The sequence below is a fragment of the Oncorhynchus masou genome, chromosome 29 (genome assembly GCF_036934945.1).
Source record: "Oncorhynchus masou masou isolate Uvic2021 chromosome 29, UVic_Omas_1.1, whole genome shotgun sequence".
In the NCBI taxonomy this organism is placed as follows: Eukaryota; Metazoa; Chordata; class Actinopteri; order Salmoniformes; family Salmonidae; genus Oncorhynchus; species Oncorhynchus masou.
This window is the reverse complement of record NC_088240.1, coordinates 62,130,525-62,139,714: the sequence shown is the minus strand read 5'-3', so window position 1 is coordinate 62,139,714 and position 9,190 is coordinate 62,130,525. Positions and strand designations below refer to the sequence as shown.

The 9,190-nt window shown below is 40.4% G+C and overlaps 1 long non-coding RNA gene across 1 annotated transcript; it reads left to right on the top strand.

Annotated features, from left to right (window-relative positions):
* Positions 1-3,557: 3,557 nt before the first annotated feature.
* LOC135521256 (uncharacterized) lies at positions 3,558-4,844 on the top strand. The gene is made up of 3 exons (XR_010452517.1): positions 3,558-3,603; positions 4,217-4,248; positions 4,691-4,844. It is a non-coding gene; the product is annotated as an uncharacterized LOC135521256 (long non-coding RNA).
* Positions 4,845-9,190: the final 4,346 nt, after the last annotated feature.

The following is a 9,190-nucleotide window of genomic DNA, read 5'->3' as shown; positions in this document are numbered from 1 at the left end:
TTAAGGTTGAGCGAGCATGGGTGGATAGGTTACTTTCTAAATGTAATCCATTAAAGTTACCTGTTCAAAATTGTAATCAGTAACGGAACTTTTGTATTACCCAATCTCAATGACGTACACTACCGGTATGTAGTGTTTTAGAGCACCTACTCATTCAAGGTATTTTCTTCATTTTTACTATTTTCTACAATATAGTAGAATAATAGTGATTACATCAAAACTATGAAATAACACATATGGAATCATGTAGTAACCAAAACAATGTTAAACAAATCAAAATATATTTCATATTTGAGATTCTTCAAATAACCACACTTTGCTTTGATGACAGCCTTGCACACTCTTGGAATTCTCTCAACCAGCTTCATGAAGTAGTCACCTGGAATGCATTTCAATTAACAGGTGTGCCTTGTTAAAAGTTAATTTGTGGAATTTCTTTCCTTCTTATTGCGTTTGAGCCAATCAGTTGTGTTGTGACAAGGTAGGAAGGTATACAGAAATAGCTCTATTTGGTAAAAGAGTAAGTCCATATTATGGCAAGAACAGCTCAAATAAGCAAAGAGAAACGACAGTCCATCATTACTTTAAGACATGGTCAGTCAATCTGGAAAATGTCAAAAACTTTGAAAGTTTCTTCAAGTGCAGTCGCAAAAACCATCAAGCACTATGATGAAACTAGCTCTCATGAGGACCCCCACAGGAATAGAAGACACAGAGTTACCCCTGCTGCAGAGGATATGTTCATTAGAGTTACCAGCCTCAGAAATTGCAGCCCAAATAAATACTTTACAGAGTTCAAGTAACAGACACATCGCAACATCAACTGTTCAGAGGAGACTGTGAATCAGGCCTTCATGGTCAAGTTGCTGCAAAGAAACCAGTACTATTTTTATTTTATTTTTATTTTATTTAACCTTTATTTGACTAGGCAAGTCAGTTTAGAACAAATTCTTATTTACAATGACGGCCTACCAAAAGGCCTCCTGCGGGGACGGGGACCTGGGATTAAACATTTAAAATAAATACAATATAAATATAGGACAAAACACACATCACAACAAGAGAGACAACATAACACTACATAAAGAGAGACCTAAGGCAACAACATAGCAAGGCAGCAACACATGACAACACAGCATGGTAGCAACACAACATAAAAAATAACAGCACACTATTTCTTAGAATCAAGGGCAATGGTGACATCATTGAGGACATTTAAGGTTGCAGTGACACATCCATAACCTGAGCGGAAACCATATTGCATACCCAAGAGAATACTATACACATCAAGAAAGACAGTCAGTTGACTATTGACACGTTTTTCTAACACTGTTGATAAACAGGGCAAATTAGAAAGAGGCCTATAACAGTTAGGATCAGCTTGATCTCCCCTTTAAATAAAGGACGAACTGTGGCTGCCTTCCAAGCAATGGGAACCTCCCCAGAAAGGAGAGGCAGGTTAAAAAGGCTGGAGATAGGCTTGGCGATGATAGGGGCAGCAACCTTAAAGAAGAAAGGGACACCAATCATAAGAAGACATTTATTTGGGCCATTTATTTCCTTGACTTCCAGGAAATTTGTCCATTGGTCTGGAGTCCAAATTGGAGATTTTTGGTTCCAACCGCCTTGTCTTTGTGAGACGCTTGTGGGTGAATGGTTGATCTCTGCGTGTGTGGTTCCCACCGTAGAGCATGGAGGAGGAGGTGTGATGGTGTAGGGGTGCTTTGCTGTTGACACTGACTGGGATTTTTCCTAAATTCAAGGCACACTTAACCAGCATGGCTACCACAGAATTCTGCAGTGATACGGCACCACATCAGGTTTGGTCTTAGTGGGACTATCATTTGTTTTTCAACAGGACAATGACCTAACATACCTCCAGGTTGTGTAAGGCCTATTTTACAAAGAAGGAGAGTGATGGAGTGCTACATCACATGACCTGGCCTCCACAATCCCCCGACCTCAACCAAATCGAGATGGTTTGGGTTGAGTCGGACCGCAGAGTGAAGGAAAAGCAGCCACAAGTGCTCAGCATATGTGGGAACTCCTTCAAGACTGTTGGAAAAGCATTCTAGGTGAAGCTGGTTGAGAGAATGCCAAGAGTGTGCAAAGCTGTCATCAAGGCAAAGGGTGGCTCTTTGAAGAATCTCAAATATAAAATATATTTTGATTTGTTTAAAACTTCTTTGTTTACTACATGATTCCATGTGTTATTTCATAGTTTTGATGTCTTCACTATTATTCCACAATGTAGAAAATAGTAAAAAATAAGGAAAAACCCTTGAATGAGTAGGTGTTCTAAAACTTTTGACTGGTAGTGTATACTCTCACAAATGAATATACGCATACTCACAAACACACACACACATACACAAACAGCAAACACTGGTGTCCCATGTACAGTGCACTCAGACAGTATTCAGACCCCTTCCCCTTTTCCACATTTTGTTACGTTACAGCCTTGTTCTAAAATTGACGCCTCACAAGTCCTCAACTGGAAGGTTCATTAAAGAGGACCTGCAAAACACCAGTCTCAACGTCAACAGTGAAGAGGCAACTCCAGGATAATGGCCTTCTAGGCAGAGTTGCAAAGAAAAAGCCATATATCAGACTGGCCAATAAAAAGAAAAGATTAAGTTGGGCAAAAGAACACTGACACTGGACAGAGGAACTCTGCCTAGTCTCTATCCAACAATGTCAGCAAGCTTCTCAACACATAGAACCCCCATAATGCTATGTGGCACAATCCCAGTACAACACACTAGGGCTGAGGTCCAAACACTTAAAAGACACACCCTATCCCCTGAGCCCTCAAGTTAAGTGGATACTTCTGGTGACGTGTCATGACGTCGGATGAGTATACACTTGCATGTGAGGGAGGCAGGAATGATTTTTAAATGGGACCACACTTGGCCAAAAATTATCCACTTTATATGCGCTACAGTCGAATATGATTGCATGTCTACTCATATTAAATATATAATTATTAATATGCACCTACTGTCTGATAGCTAGCAAATTAATTAGCTAACTAATGTTAGCATGCCTAGCTGGAACTTCTGAAGAAGGAAAATGTTTTATTTCTACAATTTCCAAAAGAAAACCAAACAAAAACATATTTACTTTTTACGAGACGTTTGTGCCGTCATGTGCATTAGGAGCACAATTTCTAACGTATTTGCATTGGTTTTTACTTACTTGACTTCTCCATTGACGTTATTTTTTACATTTTCGCAGACTTTTCTTTGCGGATGTACAATCTTCGCGAATTGAATTATGGGGAGTTTCAGTCCCCGGAGCGAACATAACTATACACTCGCAAAGCTGACTAAAAACGAGGGCTGAGGGGCTTACGTTGCAAACTTACCTTGCTTGGCTAATCATTTAGCTAATGTCAGTGACTTGTGACTTGCTTGTGACTCGAATAATAGTGACTTCACCACCACAAGGGGGAGATAGAGCACTCATTATGGATTTGGATCCCAAGGTTTTTATATGACCAATCATATCGAGTGGTTCCAATGATGAATTTGACGTGAGCCACCCGTCCCTGGTGACTTTCTTCAACAAAGATGGCTGACAAAACATTACAGGGAAGCAAATGTAAGTAGTTATAACGTCATAACGAGTCAAGCAAAACTTACAATTGAGAGGAATATGTTAGTTAATGTAGAGACAGATGATTGTGCATATTTTTTTGTCATAAAGTTAAAGTTACGAAAATCACTATTTAGCAAGTTTTCTTCCAGTCATATCCAATACCAGGTGTATCAAACTCCATTATTGGAATGATGCTGTGTCTGCATGTATTTATTACAATTATACACTTCAACAGTGTTTACCACTCATGCTCCTGGGTGATCAATGATTACACATTGCAATAGACTAGACACATGATTTAAGTAAAGGCTGATCTGTAATTCATATATATATATCTACATAGGTGTACAGAGGCCCATAAAACAAAGGGTTTTATAATCATCAATTAGCCTTTTAAATGATAATCTTGGATTAGCTAACCCAACATGCTATTGGAAAACAGGAGTGATGGTTGCTGATAATGGGCCTTTGTACGCCTATGTAGATATTCCATTCAAAATCATCCGTTTCCAGCTACAATAGTCATTTACAACATTAACAATGTCTACACAGTATTTCTGATCAATTTTATGTTATTTTAATGGACAAAAAATGTGCTTTTCTCTCAAAAAACAAGGACATTTCTAAGTGACCCCAAACTTATGAACGGTAAGTTTCATCAAAAAGCAATCCAAATGACATATTTATTTAAGAATTAAGACATAATGGTCTCTGTTAATTCCTTTTTGTTGAAGAGAAAGTTTCTGTCCGAGACTGATACAATAAAAAATTGTACATGATTCAAAAACATACAGGTACATAAAAACTCTCTATACGCCGCTTCCCTTTTTGACTCCCCTTTGATGGCAGTGCTATAAAAGACAAGCTTAAATATCAATATCAATAGTCATCCCCACGCCTATGGTTCCCGTTTACACTCCCTTTGCCAAAAGACTAATATTAGTATCTTCAGAAAATAATCTATCTTTATTCTGTAACTTCCCTGCGAAGGCATTCATATTCACATCTATCAGAGGATTTAAATGTGGATGAAATAGTATATAAGCTGGATCCCCTCAGGAGAGGTTCTCATTCTCTTGTATTCTTTCAGATGGGAGAGAAAGAGGGAGGATGCTGCACCTTGGCGGAGAAAGGGAGGAGGAGGACGAGGAGGAGGAATTAATTTTTCCCCTTCGGGAAGAAACACATGCTGAATCTCAAGAGTTAGCAGTGAATCTACCTATCTTACTCTGATTGGCATTAAGAGGGAGGAAGAGACATAGATATAAATAAAGTAAGAGATGATGTGGTTGTTGCTAATGGTTTGCTGTTAAAAACAATGTGACAAGTATGGTTGTGGTATATGGAGACAGTAAATTTTATTTTATTGACATTTTCCATAACCAGTTAAGATCATTTGTTCTCAACATCATACAAATACCTATGTACCCATGATGAATGGATGAACATTTTCCCCTATACTCAGAATGGAGAGCGGAGGACAGACAGAAGGTTGAGGAGCTGCACACAGATCATGCATGTATTGACAAATGAATTTAAGGGCTAAGTCCTTCTGTGCAATTTGTGGATTTAAGTGCCACTACAGTTCATTCCACTTAGTCCCAACACTCACAGTGCATATCTTACTCTTAATCCCACAGCATGGGCAGTCAAGCTGTGAATTCTCCTGTTAATTATTATAAAATAATATAATGAGATATAATAATATCATTATCTTGTGATTCCTTCTGAAAACTGACCTGACAGACCTAACCTTGTTCTTATTGGGAACTAAAATGATTCCTGCAATACTGATTTAAGTACAATGCATAGAATAATGAGCTATTTAGAACTATAAAATAACATTTGTAGATACGAAATTGAAAGATAAAAAAACAAAACATAACGTTTATTTTCCTCCATGATTTCAGTCTATAGACAACATTAGAAAGCAATTAAACATAACTATTACATGACAAAAGAAAGGAATTAACTTTCTGTAACTACACAGTAATGCATGTTTTCTTCACAAGCATGTTGGAAATTAAACTCTTCATTAATTAAGGATAAAAAAAATCTCAAAGTAAATTAGTCAAGAAAATGAGCCTTTAAATGACCATTATTATTTGTATTGTTGTAATGTGCACTCTGAGACATTGTGAAAAAGCATCCGCAAACTTAAAGTTATTATTTCATTATCTAGTTTTCAAGATAATATTGGAAAAAGTAAAAAAAAAAAGTCATGAGCTGAAATCAGGCAGCCGTTTTTCTTCTGCATTTCTTGTACAAAGACACAGCAGGTGTTGGCTCAGGAGAAGAAGTTTGGGTAAATATTGATCCTCTAAATATGTGCGTTTTTCACCCCCTCCCTTTCCCATCCACTGCCTCCTCTCCACACGAAAACATGCTCCCTCCCTGGAGCCAACGGGGAGCTAGTTAAGTGAGGTATCATCTTCGGTCCGCAACTAGCCCAGCTACTCCCACAAGGGCATTGTGGGTAGGGTACAACTGTTGCGAGTGGGTGGCACATCTGTTCCCTGAGACAGGCGAAGCCCTGGGGGTCACCCCTTGCCTCGGCTAGCATTTCAGACAACACCGCTAATAACCGCTCTGATATCTCTGTTTAGCCCCAGACAAAGGGCATTCTCAGGGCTACTTGGCATCAGATCCGAGCCATGACATTTCTAATAGAGGGAGCATTAAAAGTCATGTTTGTCTTATTCTCCTGTGTCTTTCCATCTGGCATACCATTCGCACTTAGCAGCCTAAGCATATTCAAAGTGTACACCTCTGAAATTGAATAAATTCACAATAGATGGCACAGCCACTTGATTGTAGCACCATATGTACAGTTCACCATTAACATATACTTGCCAGGCTACAAATGGTAGCTGCTGAAATATGTAAAGGAACAATGTGGATTTCCAATTTATGCATGAATAGAGCATCACATACTACCTCCATTCACCGCAAAACATTTGCAAAATTTGCTATCAAAATATTTTGAATCTCAGATTTGTCAAAGTAACTAGTTCTCAAAACACACAATAGCCAAGAATACACCCCCGCACTAAACTAACAAGTTTCAAATCCAACTGTGGCTCTGCTGTGATGTCGCTGTGTGTGGTTGGCTGGGTCGAGGGAGAAGAAGAGAGTGGGGGAGAAAGAGGCAGGTGAGTTTGTGTTCAGTATTGGAGGTGGAGGAAGAAGTGGGCGAGTGTGTGTGTCCATGGGGCTGGTTCACTAGTGCATGGGGAGCAGCGATGGCTCTGGAGGGCGAGAAGAGAGCGTGGAGGATGAAAGATGGAGTCTAATCCTCCACATGTGGCATCTTTTTTTTCTTTTCCTTTTTTTTAAGGAAAGCCAACTGGAGCCATTCTTTGGACTGTAGGCCAAGGGCTCCGGGAAAACATTGCCTGCAGCCAAAGCACATAGTGTGAAATGAGAAGCTAAAGCTTGAATGTGCTTTTGTTTATCGGAAAAATGCACTCTAAGTGGGATTGGCAGTGGAGGGCCCAAACTCCATAAGTCATATAGACTGGCGCCGGCCGGAGTGGGGATGGCACGGGGATGTTTCAGGCATGAGCGGCCCAGGAAAGGCATCTCGACAGTCAGGCGTTTGGCAGTCTCCCTCCCCTGCATCGCCTGTTCCCGTAATCTTGGTGCGAGCACAAAGGAGGATCAGAGGGGTCAATCTAAAGTAAGAAATGTGGTCACAAGTTGAGAACGGGAGAGGAAACAGTAAATATCCGCCGGTCTGGTTGGAGCAACTAGAGCTGTGGAGGCTAAGGGAACTGCAAAGGCCAACCTAAGCCTAGGGAATTGGGGACGCAGATTTCTGGGCAAGTGGTGGCCAGCGGGTGCCAAAGACTGATCAATCTTCCACAATAGCGCTGTTCTGTTCCACGTTCCTCTGCCGGTGGGTGAGATGGATTGCCAATGGGATCTGCCTTGGTCACGTGCCTTCGGCTTCGGAGTCGAAAAAAGACAACTCAAAAGTCGGCGGAAAAGTTAGAGGAGCGAGAGGCTTTGGGAAGTTTCTGAGGAGGTAGAGGAGTCAGTAGAGCGGTGACTAGAATAGAGTACAAGACAGTTGAATGTAGTTTATGGTGATTTTCCTCCACAGAAAACTGTTGTATAAAAATACAAATATCAGAGCTAAAGGTCAGAGTGATTGGCTGACTGCTCACTATGATATTCTCTGATTGGCCCTTTTTGCACATGGCTTATTGCCAGGGCAATTTGTAGAATTGCAGGCATAGCATTTGACAGTGTTCTCTCTTGTTTCAGTGTTGGCTAGAAGTCCAAATGAGTAACGCATCAGTGGGTCACTCAGCCTCATGCAGGTGATATTCTGCTACACATCATGGTAAATTAAAGTCTTAATCTCCCAAACATTGCATCATGTAAAACCAACCAACTAAGCACACTGGCATAGATACTTCCCGATGTGGTCCCTGGAAATTGTTTTAGAAAAAAAACACACTACATCATACGATCATACTGTATTTACTCTAGCTAGCACAACAGCCCCGCTTTACTCCTTCATTTAAAGCCTGGACCCCTTTTCAGTCACACGAGGAGAGACACAAAGAGCAGCCACTTCTAAAGGCCCTATAGTGGAGCCCAGTGAAATTATTCAATTAGTGAATTTAGCACCTGATCTGGTTAACAGCCCTGAGGACGCCACAGCTGCAGTGCAGGGCGAGAGAGAGAGAGAGAGAGAGAGAGAGAGAGAGAGAGAGAGAGAGAGAGAGATGGAGAGAGAGATGCCATTAGAGAGACTGGTCAGAGCAGACGGTTTGGGATTCATTACCTCATATGCTATCCTTTGTTTTAGAAGGCGGAGAGCCAGATGAGCCAGAAAACCATCTCTGAAATATATCTATTAGTCTATGTTTGTACTTAGTAAGTGTCCTAAGTTTACACTGAAAATGTGCCTTGAATTGGAAATAAAATTCTGACGAATCCCAACAACAAGCAGAAATTAGACAGATAAGCCGACATTAATTTGAGAAAGATAGGAGAAAGAGAGACGGAGAACAACCACACACATTTGTAAAGTTCTTGCTTATCAAGTCACATAGACTGCACTTGTGTAGGAACAGTATTGTCTGCTGGTAGCATTGAGGGAGCGGGGAGATCTCGAACCTCATTGCATTTCAGAGATTGCATGCGGGGCACTTTTTAACAGATCGTTGATTTGTTATTCATATTGCTACATTTCCTGAGGGTTGCCTCTAAAACAAATTGTCAGAAATGGGGAGACGATATCTCCCGGTACCACTGTGTGGCAAGTGAGGGGCACCAAAACAGATGTACTTCGGCACTGCATGAGAGAGGAGGCAGGAAAGTGCCTCAAATGCTGAAGTCTTCCAGCTGCTTGTTCAAATTGCCTTGTTTTCCTAATTTCTGTTAGTTAACGTTCATTCAGACAAACTGCATTTCTGAACCTCCCTTCTCAGTTCCTTTAATTTACAAAGTACCAAAATGGGAACATGTCAGGTGCTTTCTTAAGACACTTTTTTTTAAGTATAGCACTTTGCAATACTTTGTTATTAATGTTTCTTTGTCTGTGTTTACATGTTTTCAACACAGCCTTGCAGTAATT